The sequence below is a fragment of the Leucopleurus acutus genome, assembly GCF_964270905.1.
Source record: "Leucopleurus acutus genome assembly, chromosome: 19".
Lineage (NCBI taxonomy): Eukaryota > Metazoa > Chordata > Mammalia > Artiodactyla > Delphinidae > Leucopleurus > Leucopleurus acutus.
The window spans coordinates 38,146,501-38,158,408 of record NC_139161.1 but is presented as its reverse complement, the minus strand read 5'-3'; positions in this window follow the sequence as shown (position 1 = coordinate 38,158,408).

Genomic DNA, 11,908 nt, shown 5'->3' with positions numbered 1-11,908 from the left:
AAGGAACGCCGTAGCTGCTCCTCTGGGCCTGTGGCTATTCAAAAGCCTGCAGTGCCACAGGAAGAACAGGACTTAACCTGCAGTCAGAATGCAAGCCGACTTCCTCTAGGAGGCACGGTGATTTCAGGCAGGAGGTCCTAGATGGAATGCGAAGCCGAGGGTTACTCCGAGTGCTGCTCAGACTAAGGCAACGCCTAAGACTTCTACGCCATGTGGGACGTGCCAGAACGGTGTTCGTAAACGTGCGCGAGTGCTGAGGAAATTAAGACGCTCCAAAAGAGAGTGCAGTGCGTTTCCCTACGCTCGGCATGCACAGAGGGGCTCTAAAGGGCTACGGGACTGGATGTTGCTTAGCAGACCCAGGTGCGCCTGGGGCTACTCAGTGTTCCTGCCGGCAACAGGGTGCCCACGCTAGCCTCCTAGGTGTCCAGAAAACTGTGCTGCCGTTAAAGGTACGCAGAACACAGGCCACCGGCTCATGGAAACTGCTGCACGCCTCCGCTTCTGCACGGCAAATCAGGGCCTTACTTCCAGGCATGTGTTTCTGCTGGGTGTGCCGTCAGCGACACCGCATGGCAAGATGCTGACTTTCTCCTCGAGCAGAGTGACTCCGGGTACGAGGGTCTCAAAGCACTCAAAGCAGAGTGTTATCACATGGCAGCTCACACGAGGGCCATGACAAAGTCTTCCTGGGCACTTCGGACTCAGCAGCAATGTTGTCCTGAGGCCATTCGAGGTCTCTGGAAATGTAGCTCTCCTCAAGGAACGTACAGTGTGTTGCCCGTCTCCAGGCACGCACAGAGGGCCTCCGAGGGATCAACAAATGGGACTCGAAGTTTCGCAGCCGGCACACAGGGCTCTGGAGGTACTCAGTGAACTTGGAGGGGAAATGATGCATACCCGAGACGACTAGGAGTCCTCAGAAGTGTACTTCCTTTAAAATAAAGCATATAAGCCACTAAGAACTCATGGAAAGAGCTGTATGCCTCCGTAGCTACATGGCTACTAAGGGCTTAAACTGGAGGCAAGTTCACACGCTGAGTTTCCTTTTAGTGCTAGAGCTTGTCAGGCTGACCACACCGCAGTCACGGAAGCACCTGGTTTAGACAGCAAATTCATTTTCTCCCCAGAAGCATTCTTACAGTGTTTACAGGCCTATCAAGTGCAGGGAATGTCAGGCAGCTTCAAGGCAGCATGAATGCAGCCTTCAAAATGGGAAAGCACGGCTAGTTCCAGCAGGCCCCCGTTTCCATGGGCACACTCAGCATACCCCACTGTGGTTTCTAACAAGTCCAAAGAGACACAAGTTACCCTGTGTGTCTTTCCTGAATCAGCTTCTCGAAGTAGGGTGTTCTGCATCAAGCGAACTGCCTCAACCAAGGAACGCCGTAGCTGCTCCTCTGGGCCTGTGGCTATTCAAAAGCCTGCAGTGCCACAGGAAGAACAGGACTTAACCTGCAGTCAGAATGCAAGCCGACTTCCTCTAGGAGGCACGGTGATTTCAGGCAGGAGGTCCTAGATGGAATGCGAAGCCGAGGGTTACTCCGAGTGCTGCTCAGACTAAGGCAACGCCTAAGACTTCTACGCCATGTGGGACGTGCCAGAACGGTGTTTGTGAACGTGCCCGAGTGCTGAGGAAATTAAGACGCTTCAAAAGAGAGTGCAGTGCGTTTCCCTACGCTCGGCATGCACAGAGGGGCTCTAAAGGGCTACGGGACTGGATGTTGCTTAGCAGACCCAGGTGCGCCTGGGGCTACTCAGTGTTCCTGCCGGCAACAGGGTGCCCACGCTAGCCTCCTAGGTGTCCAGAAAACTGTGCTGCCGTTAAAGGTACGCAGAACACAGGCCACCGGCTCATGGAAACTGCTGCACGCCTGCGCTTCTGCACAGCAAATCAGGGCCTTACTTCCAGGCATGTGTTTCTGCTGGGTGTGCCGTCAGCGACACCGCATGGCAAGATGCTGACTTTCTCCTCGAGCAGAGTGACTCCGGGTACGAGGGTCTCAAAGCACTCAAAGCAGAGTGTTATCACATGGCAGCTCACACAAGGGCCATGACAAAGTCTTCCTGGGCACTTCGGACTCACCAGCAATGTCTTCCTGAGGCCGGTCGAGGTCTCTGGAAATGTAGCTCTCCTCAAGGAACGAACAGTGTGTTGCCCATCTGTAGGCACGCACAGACGGCCTCCGAGGGATCAACAAATGGGCCTCGAAGTTGCGCAGCTGGCCCACAGGGCTCTGGAGGTACTCAGTGAACTTGGAGGGGAAATGATGCATACCCGAGAGGGCAGGAGTCCTCAGAAGTGTACTTCCTTTATAATAAAGCATATAAGCCACTACGAACTCATGGAAAGAGCTGCATGCCTCCGTATCTATATGGGTACTAAAGACCTAAGCTGGAGGCAAGTTCACACGTTGAGTTTCCTTTTAGCGCTAGAGCTTGTCAGGGTGACCACACCGCAGGCGCAGAAGCACCTGGTTTAGACAGCAAATTCATTTTCTCCCCAGAAGCATTGTTACAGGGTTTACAGGCCTGTGAAGAGCAGGGAATGTCAGGCAGCTTCAAGGCAGCATGAATGCAGCCTTCAAAATGGGAAAGCAAGGCTAGTTCCAGCAGGCCCCCGTTTCCATGGGCACACTCAGCATACCCCACTGTGGTTTCTAACAAGTCCAAAGAGACACAAGTTCCCCTGTGTGTCTTTCCCTGAATCAGCTTCTCGAAGTAGGGTGTTCTGCATCAAGCGAACTGCCTCAACCAAGGAACGCCGTAGCTGCTCCTCTGGGCCTGTGGCTATTCAAAAGCCTGCAGTGCCACAGGAAGAACAGGACTTAACCTGCAGTCAGAATGCAAGCCGACTTCCTCTAGGAGGCACGGTGATTTCAGGCAGGAGGTCCTAGATGGAATGCGAAGCCGAGGGTTACTCCGAGTGCTGCTCAGACTAAGGCAACGCCTAAGACTTCTACGCCATGTGGGACGTGCCAGAACGGTGTTCGTAAACGTGCGCGAGTGCTGAGGAAATTAAGACGCTCCAAAAGAGAGTGCAGTGCGTTTCCCTACGCTCGGCATGCACAGAGGGGCTCTAAAGGGCTACGGGACTGGATGTTGCTTAGCAGACCCAGGTGCGCCTGGGGCTACTCAGTGTTCCTGCCGGCAACAGGGTGCCCACGCTAGCCTCCTAGGTGTCCAGAAAACTGTGCTGCCGTTAAAGGTACGCAGAACACAGGCCACCGGCTCATGGAAACTGCTGCACGCCTCCGCTTCTGCACGGCAAATCAGGGCCTTACTTCCAGGCATGTGTTTCTGCTGGGTGTGCCGTCAGCGACACCGCATGGCAAGATGCTGACTTTCTCCTCGAGCAGAGTGACTCCGGGTACGAGGGTCTCAAAGCACTCAAAGCAGAGTGTTATCACATGGCAGCTCACACGAGGGCCATGACAAAGTCTTCCTGGGCACTTCGGACTCAGCAGCAATGTTGTCCTGAGGCCATTCGAGGTCTCTGGAAATGTAGCTCTCCTCAAGGAACGTACAGTGTGTTGCCCGTCTCCAGGCACGCACAGAGGGCCTCCGAGGGATCAACAAATGGGACTCGAAGTTTCGCAGCCGGCACACAGGGCTCTGGAGGTACTCAGTGAACTTGGAGGGGAAATGATGCATACCCGAGACGACTAGGAGTCCTCAGAAGTGTACTTCCTTTAAAATAAAGCATATAAGCCACTAAGAACTCATGGAAAGAGCTGTATGCCTCCGTAGCTACATGGCTACTAAGGGCTTAAACTGGAGGCAAGTTCACACGCTGAGTTTCCTTTTAGTGCTAGAGCTTGTCAGGCTGACCACACCGCAGTCACGGAAGCACCTGGTTTAGACAGCAAATTCATTTTCTCCCCAGAAGCATTCTTACAGTGTTTACAGGCCTATCAAGTGCAGGGAATGTCAGGCAGCTTCAAGGCAGCATGAATGCAGCCTTCAAAATGGGAAAGCACGGCTAGTTCCAGCAGGCCCCCGTTTCCATGGGCACACTCAGCATACCCCACTGTGGTTTCTAACAAGTCCAAAGAGACACAAGTTACCCTGTGTGTCTTTCCTGAATCAGCTTCTCGAAGTAGGGTGTTCTGCATCAAGCGAACTGCCTCAACCAAGGAACGCCGTAGCTGCTCCTCTGGGCCTGTGGCTATTCAAAAGCCTGCAGTGCCACAGGAAGAACAGGACTTAACCTGCAGTCAGAATGCAAGCCGACTTCCTCTAGGAGGCACGGTGATTTCAGGCAGGAGGTCCTAGATGGAATGCGAAGCCGAGGGTTACTCCGAGTGCTGCTCAGACTAAGGCAACGCCTAAGACTTCTACGCCATGTGGGACGTGCCAGAACGGTGTTTGTGAACGTGCCCGAGTGCTGAGGAAATTAAGACGCTTCAAAAGAGAGTGCAGTGCGTTTCCCTACGCTCGGCATGCACAGAGGGGCTCTAAAGGGCTACGGGACTGGATGTTGCTTAGCAGACCCAGGTGCGCCTGGGGCTACTCAGTGTTCCTGCCGGCAACAGGGTGCCCACGCTAGCCTCCTAGGTGTCCAGAAAACTGTGCTGCCGTTAAAGGTACGCAGAACACAGGCCACCGGCTCATGGAAACTGCTGCACGCCTGCGCTTCTGCACAGCAAATCAGGGCCTTACTTCCAGGCATGTGTTTCTGCTGGGTGTGCCGTCAGCGACACCGCATGGCAAGATGCTGACTTTCTCCTCGAGCAGAGTGACTCCGGGTACGAGGGTCTCAAAGCACTCAAAGCAGAGTGTTATCACATGGCAGCTCACACAAGGGCCATGACAAAGTCTTCCTGGGCACTTCGGACTCACCAGCAATGTCTTCCTGAGGCCGGTCGAGGTCTCTGGAAATGTAGCTCTCCTCAAGGAACGAACAGTGTGTTGCCCATCTGTAGGCACGCACAGACGGCCTCCGAGGGATCAACAAATGGGCCTCGAAGTTGCGCAGCTGGCCCACAGGGCTCTGGAGGTACTCAGTGAACTTGGAGGGGAAATGATGCATACCCGAGAGGGCAGGAGTCCTCAGAAGTGTACTTCCTTTATAATAAAGCATATAAGCCACTACGAACTCATGGAAAGAGCTGCATGCCTCCGTATCTATATGGGTACTAAAGACCTAAGCTGGAGGCAAGTTCACACGTTGAGTTTCCTTTTAGCGCTAGAGCTTGTCAGGGTGACCACACCGCAGGCGCAGAAGCACCTGGTTTAGACAGCAAATTCATTTTCTCCCCAGAAGCATTGTTACAGGGTTTACAGGCCTGTGAAGAGCAGGGAATGTCAGGCAGCTTCAAGGCAGCATGAATGCAGCCTTCAAAATGGGAAAGCAAGGCTAGTTCCAGCAGGCCCCCGTTTCCATGGGCACACTCAGCATACCCCACTGTGGTTTCTAACAAGTCCAAAGAGACACAAGTTCCCCTGTGTGTCTTTCCCTGAATCAGCTTCTCGAAGTAGGGTGTTCTGCATCAAGCGAACTGCCTCAACCAAGGAACGCCGTAGCTGCTCCTCTGGGCCTGTGGCTATTCAAAAGCCTGCAGTGCCACAGGAAGAACAGGACTTAACCTGCAGTCAGAATGCAAGCCGACTTCCTCTAGGAGGCACGGTGATTTCAGGCAGGAGGTCCTAGATGGAATGCGAAGCCGAGGGTTACTCCGAGTGCTGCTCAGACTAAGGCAACGCCTAAGACTTCTACGCCATGTGGGACGTGCCAGAACGGTGTTCGTAAACGTGCGCGAGTGCTGAGGAAATTAAGACGCTCCAAAAGAGAGTGCAGTGCGTTTCCCTACGCTCGGCATGCACAGAGGGGCTCTAAAGGGCTACGGGACTGGATGTTGCTTAGCAGACCCAGGTGCGCCTGGGGCTACTCAGTGTTCCTGCCGGCAACAGGGTGCCCACACTAGCCTCCTAGGTGTCCAGAAAACTGTGCTGCCGTTAAAGGTACGCAGAACACAGGCCACCGGCTCATGGAAACTGCTGCACGCCTGCGCTTCTGCACGGCAAATCAGGGCCTTACTTCCAGGCATGTGTTTCTGCTGGGTGTGCCGTCAGCGACACCGCATGGCAAGATGCTGACTTTCTCCTCGAGCAGAGTGACTCCGGGTACGAGGGTCTCAAAGCACTCAAAGCAGAGTGTTATCACATGGCAGCTCACACAAGGGCCATGACAAAGTCTTCCTGGGCACTTCGGACTCACCAGCAATGTCTTCCTGAGGCCGGTCGAGGTCTCTGGAAATGTAGCTCTCCTCAAGGAACAAACAGTGTGTTGCCCATCTGTAGGCACGCACAGACGGCCTCCGAGGGATCAACAAATGGACCTCGAAGTTGCGCAGCTGACCCACAGGGCTCTGGAGGTACTCAGTGAACTTGGAGGGGAAATGATGCATACCCGAGAGGGCAGGAGTCCTCAGAAGTGTACTTCCTTTAAAATAAAGCATATTAGCCACTACGAACTCATGGAAAGAGCTGTATGCCTCCGTAGCTACATGGCTACTAAGGGCTTAAACTGGAGGCAAGTTCACACGCTGAGTTTCCTTTTAGTGCTAGAGCTTGTCAGGCTGACCACACCGCAGTCACGGAAGCACCTGGTTTAGACAGCAAATTCATTTTCTCCCCAGAAGCATTCTTACAGTGTTTACAGGCCTATAAAGTGCAGGGAATGTCAGGCAGCTTCAAGGCAGCATGAATGCAGCCTTCAAAATGGGAAAGCAAGGCTAGTTCCAGCAGGCCCCCGTTTCCATGGGCACACTCAGCATACCCCACTGTGGTTTCTAACAAGTCCAAAGAGACACAAGTTCCCCTGTGTGTCTTTCCCTGAATCAGCTTCTCGAAGTAGGGTGTTCTGCATCAAGCGAACTGCCTCAACCAAGGAACGCCGTAGCTGCTCCTCTGGGCCTGTGGCTATTCAAAAGCCTGCAGTGCCACAGGAAGAACAGGACTTAACCTGCAGTCAGAATGCAAGCCGACTTCCTCTAGGAGGCACGGTGATTTCAGGCAGGAGGTCCTAGATGGAATGCGAAGCCGAGGGTTACTCCGAGTGCTGCTCAGACTAAGGCAACGCCTAAGACTTCTACGCCATGTGGGACGTGCCAGAACGGTGTTTGTGAACGTGCCCGAGTGCTGAGGAAATTAAGACGCTTCAAAAGAGAGTGCAGTGCGTTTCCCTACGCTCGGCATGCACAGAGGGGCTCTAAAGGGCTACGGGACTGGATGTTGCTTAGCAGACCCAGGTGCGCCTGGGGCTACTCAGTGTTCCTGCCGGCAACAGGGTGCCCACGCTAGCCTCCTAGGTGTCCAGAAAACTGTGCTGCCGTTAAAGGTACGCAGAACACAGGCCACCGGCTCATGGAAACTGCTGCACGCCTGCGCTTCTGCACGGCAAATCAGGGCCTTACTTCCAGGCATGTGTTTCTGCTGGGTGTGCCGTCAGCGACACCGCATGGCAAGATGCTGACTTTCTCCTCGAGCAGAGTGACTCCGGGTACGAGGGTCTCAAAGCACTCAAAGCAGAGTGTTATCACATGGCAGCTCACACAAGGGCCATGACAAAGTCTTCCTGGGCACTTCGGACTCACCAGCAATGTCTTCCTGAGGCCGGTCGAGGTCTCTGGAAATGTAGCTCTCCTCAAGGAACGAACAGTGTGTTGCCCATCTGTAGGCACGCACAGACGGCCTCCGAGGGATCAACAAATGGGCCTCGAAGTTGCGCAGCTGGCCCACAGGGCTCTGGAGGTACTCAGTGAACTTGGAGGGGAAATGATGCATACCCGAGAGGGCAGGAGTCCTCAGAAGTGTACTTCCTTTATAATAAAGCATATAAGCCACTACGAACTCATGGAAAGAGCTGCATGCCTCCGTATCTATATGGGTACTAAAGACCTAAGCTGGAGGCAAGTTCACACGTTGAGTTTCCTTTTAGCGCTAGAGCTTGTCAGGGTGACCACACCGCAGGCGCAGAAGCACCTGGTTTAGACAGCAAATTCATTTTCTCCCCAGAAGCATTGTTACAGGGTTTACAGGCCTGTGAAGAGCAGGGAATGTCAGGCAGCTTCAAGGCAGCATGAATGCAGCCTTCAAAATGGGAAAGCACGGCTAGTTCCAGCAGGCCCCCGTTTCCATGGGCACACTCAGCATACCCCACTGTGGTTTCTAACAAGTCCAAAGAGACACAAGTTCCCCTGTGTGTCTTTCCCTGAATCAGCTTCTCGAAGTAGGGTGTTCTGCATCAAGCGAACTGCCTCAACCAAGGAACGCCGTAGCTGCTCCTCTGGGCCTGTGGCTATTCAAAAGCCTGCAGTGCCACAGGAAGAACAGGACTTAACCTGCAGTCAGAATGCAAGCCGACTTCCTCTAGGAGGCACGGTGATTTCAGGCAGGAGGTCCTAGATGGAATGCGAAGCCGAGGGTTACTCCGAGTGCTGCTCAGACTAAGGCAACACCTAAGACTTCTACGCCATGTGGGACGTGCCAGAACGGTGTTCGTAAACGTGCGCGAGTGCTGAGGAAATTAAGACGCTCCAAAAGAGAGTGCAGTGCGTTTCCCTACGCTCGGCATGCACAGAGGGGCTCTAAAGGGCTACGGGACTGGATGTTGCTTAGCAGACCCAGGTGCGCCTGGGGCTACTCAGTGTTCCTGCCGGCAACAGGGTGCCCACGCTAGCCTCCTAGGTGTCCAGAAAACTGTGCTGCCGTTAAAGGTACGCAGAACACAGGCCACCGGCTCATGGAAACTGCTGCACGCCTCCGCTTCTGCACGGCAAATCAGGGCCTTACTTCCAGGCATGTGTTTCTGCTGGCTGTGCCGTCAGCGACACCGCATGGCAAGATGCTGACTTTCTCCTCGAGCAGAGTGACTCCGGGTACGAGGGTCTCAAAGCACTCAAAGCAGAGTGTTATCACATGGCAGCTCACACAAGGGCCATGACAAAGTCTTCCTGGGCACTTCGGACTCACCAGCAATGTCTTCCTGAGGCCGGTCGAGGTCTCTGGAAATGTAGCTCTCCTCAAGGAACGTACAGTGTGTTGCCCGTCTCCAGGCACGCACAGAGGGCCTCCAAGGGATCAACAAATGGGACTCGAAGTTTCGCAGCCGGCACACAGGGCTCTGGAGGTACTCAGTGAACTTGGAGGGGAAATGATGCATACCCGAGAGGACTAGGAGTCCTCAGAAGTGTACTTCCTTTAAAATAAAGCATATAAGCCATAAGAACTCATGGAAAGAGCTGTATGCCTCCGTAGCTACATGGCTACTAAGGGCTTAAACTGGAGGCAAGTTCACACGCTGAGTTTCCTTTTAGTGCTAGAGCTTGTCAGGCTGACCACACCGCAGTCACGGAAGCACCTGGTTTAGACAGCAAATTCATTTTCTCCCCAGAAGCATTCTTACAGTGTTTACAGGCCTATCAAGTGCAGGGAATGTCAGGCAGCTTCAACACAGCATGAATGCAGCCTTCAAAATGGGAAAGCACGGCTAGTTCCAGCAGGCCCCCGTTTCCATGGGCACACTCAGCATATCCCACTGTGGTTTCTAACAAGTCCAAAGAGACACAAGTTACCCTGTGTGTCTTTCCTGAATCAGCTTCTCGAAGTAGGGTGTTCTGCATCAAGCGAACTGCCTCAACCAAGGAACGCCGTAGCTGCTCCTCTGGGCCTGTGGCTATTCAAAAGCCTGCAGTGCCACAGGAAGAACAGGACTTAACCTGCAGTCAGAATGCAAGCCGACTTCCTCTAGGAGGCACGGTGATTTCAGGCAGGAGGTCCTAGATGGAATGCGAAGCCGAGGGTTACTCCGAGTGCTGCTCAGACTAAGGCAACGCCTAAGACTTCTACGCCATGTGGGACGTGCCAGAACGGTGTTTGTGAACGTGCCCGAGTGCTGAGGAAATTAAGACGCTTCAAAAGAGAGTGCAGTGCGTTTCCCTACGCTCGGCATGCACAGAGGGGCTCTAAAGGGCTACGGGACTGGATGTTGCTTAGCAGACCCAGGTGCGCCTGGGGCTACTCAGTGTTCCTGCCGGCAACAGGGTGCCCACGCTAGCCTCCTAGGTGTCCAGAAAACTGTGCTGCCGTTAAAGGTACGCAGAACACAGGCCACCGGCTCATGGAAACTGCTGCACGCCTGCGCTTCTGCACGGCAAATCAGGGCCTTACTTCCAGGCATGTGTTTCTGCTGGGTGTGCCGTCAGCGACACCGCATGGCAAGATGCTGACTTTCTCCTCGAGCAGAGTGACTCCGGGTACGAGGGTCTCAAAGCACTCAAAGCAGAGTGTTATCACATGGCAGCTCACACAAGGGCCATGACAAAGTCTTCCTGGGCACTTCGGACTCACCAGCAATGTCTTCCTGAGGCCGGTCGAGGTCTCTGGAAATGTAGCTCTCCTCAAGGAACGAACAGTGTGTTGCCCATCTGTAGGCACGCACAGACGGCCTCCGAGGGATCAACAAATGGGCCTCGAAGTTGCGCAGCTGGCCCACAGGGCTCTGGAGGTACTCAGTGAACTTGGAGGGGAAATGATGCATACCCGAGAGGGCAGGAGTCCTCAGAAGTGTACTTCCTTTATAATAAAGCATATAAGCCACTACGAACTCATGGAAAGAGCTGCATGCCTCCGTATCTATATGGGTACTAAAGACCTAAGCTGGAGGCAAGTTCACACGTTGAGTTTCCTTTTAGCGCTAGAGCTTGTCAGGGTGACCACACCGCAGGCGCAGAAGCACCTGGTTTAGACAGCAAATTCATTTTCTCCCCAGAAGCATTGTTACAGGGTTTACAGGCCTGTGAAGAGCAGGGAATGTCAGGCAGCTTCAAGGCAGCATGAATGCAGCCTTCAAAATGGGAAAGCAAGGCTAGTTCCAGCAGGCCCCCGTTTCCATGGGCACACTCAGCATACCCCACTGTGGTTTCTAACAAGTCCAAAGAGACACAAGTTCCCCTGTGTGTCTTTCCCTGAATCAGCTTCTCGAAGTAGGGTGTTCTGCATCAAGCGAACTGCCTCAACCAAGGAACGCCGTAGCTGCTCCTCTGGGCCTGTGGCTATTCAAAAGCCTGCAGTGCCACAGGAAGAACAGGACTTAACCTGCAGTCAGAATGCAAGCCGACTTCCTCTAGGAGGCACGGTGATTTCAGGCAGGAGGTCCTAGATGGAATGCGAAGCCGAGGGTTACTCTGAGTGCTGCTCAGACTAAGGCAACGCCTAAGACTTCTACGCCATGTGGGACGTGCCAGAACGGTGTTCGTAAACGTGCGCGAGTGCTGAGGAAATTAAGACGCTCCAAAAGAGAGTGCAGTGCGTTTCCCTACGCTCGGCATGCACAGAGGGGCTCTAAAGGGCTACGGGACTGGATGTTGCTTAGCAGACCCAGGTGCGCCTGGGGCTACTCAGTGTTCCTGCCGGCAACAGGGTGCCCACGCTAGCCTCCTAGGTGTCCAGAAAACTGTGCTGCCGTTAAAGGTACGCAGAACACAGGCCACCGGCTCATGGAAACTGCTGCACGCCTCCGCTTCTGCACGGCAAATCAGGGCCTTACTTCCAGGCATGTGTTTCTGCTGGGTGTGCCGTCAGCGACACCGCATGGCAAGATGCTGACTTTCTCCTCGAGCAGAGTGACTCCGGGTACGAGGGTCTCAAAGCACTCAAAGCAGAGTGTTATCACATGGCAGCTCACACAAGGGCCATGACAAAGTCTTCCTGGGCACTTCGGACTCACCAGCAATGTCTTCCTGAGGCCGGTCGAGGTCTCTGGAAATGTAGCTCTCCTCAAGGAACGAACAGTGTGTTGCCCATCTGTAGGCACGCACAGACGGCCTCCGAGGGATCAACAAATGGGCCTCGAAGTTGCGCAGCTGGCCCACAGGGCTCTGGAGGTACTCAGTGAACTTGGAGG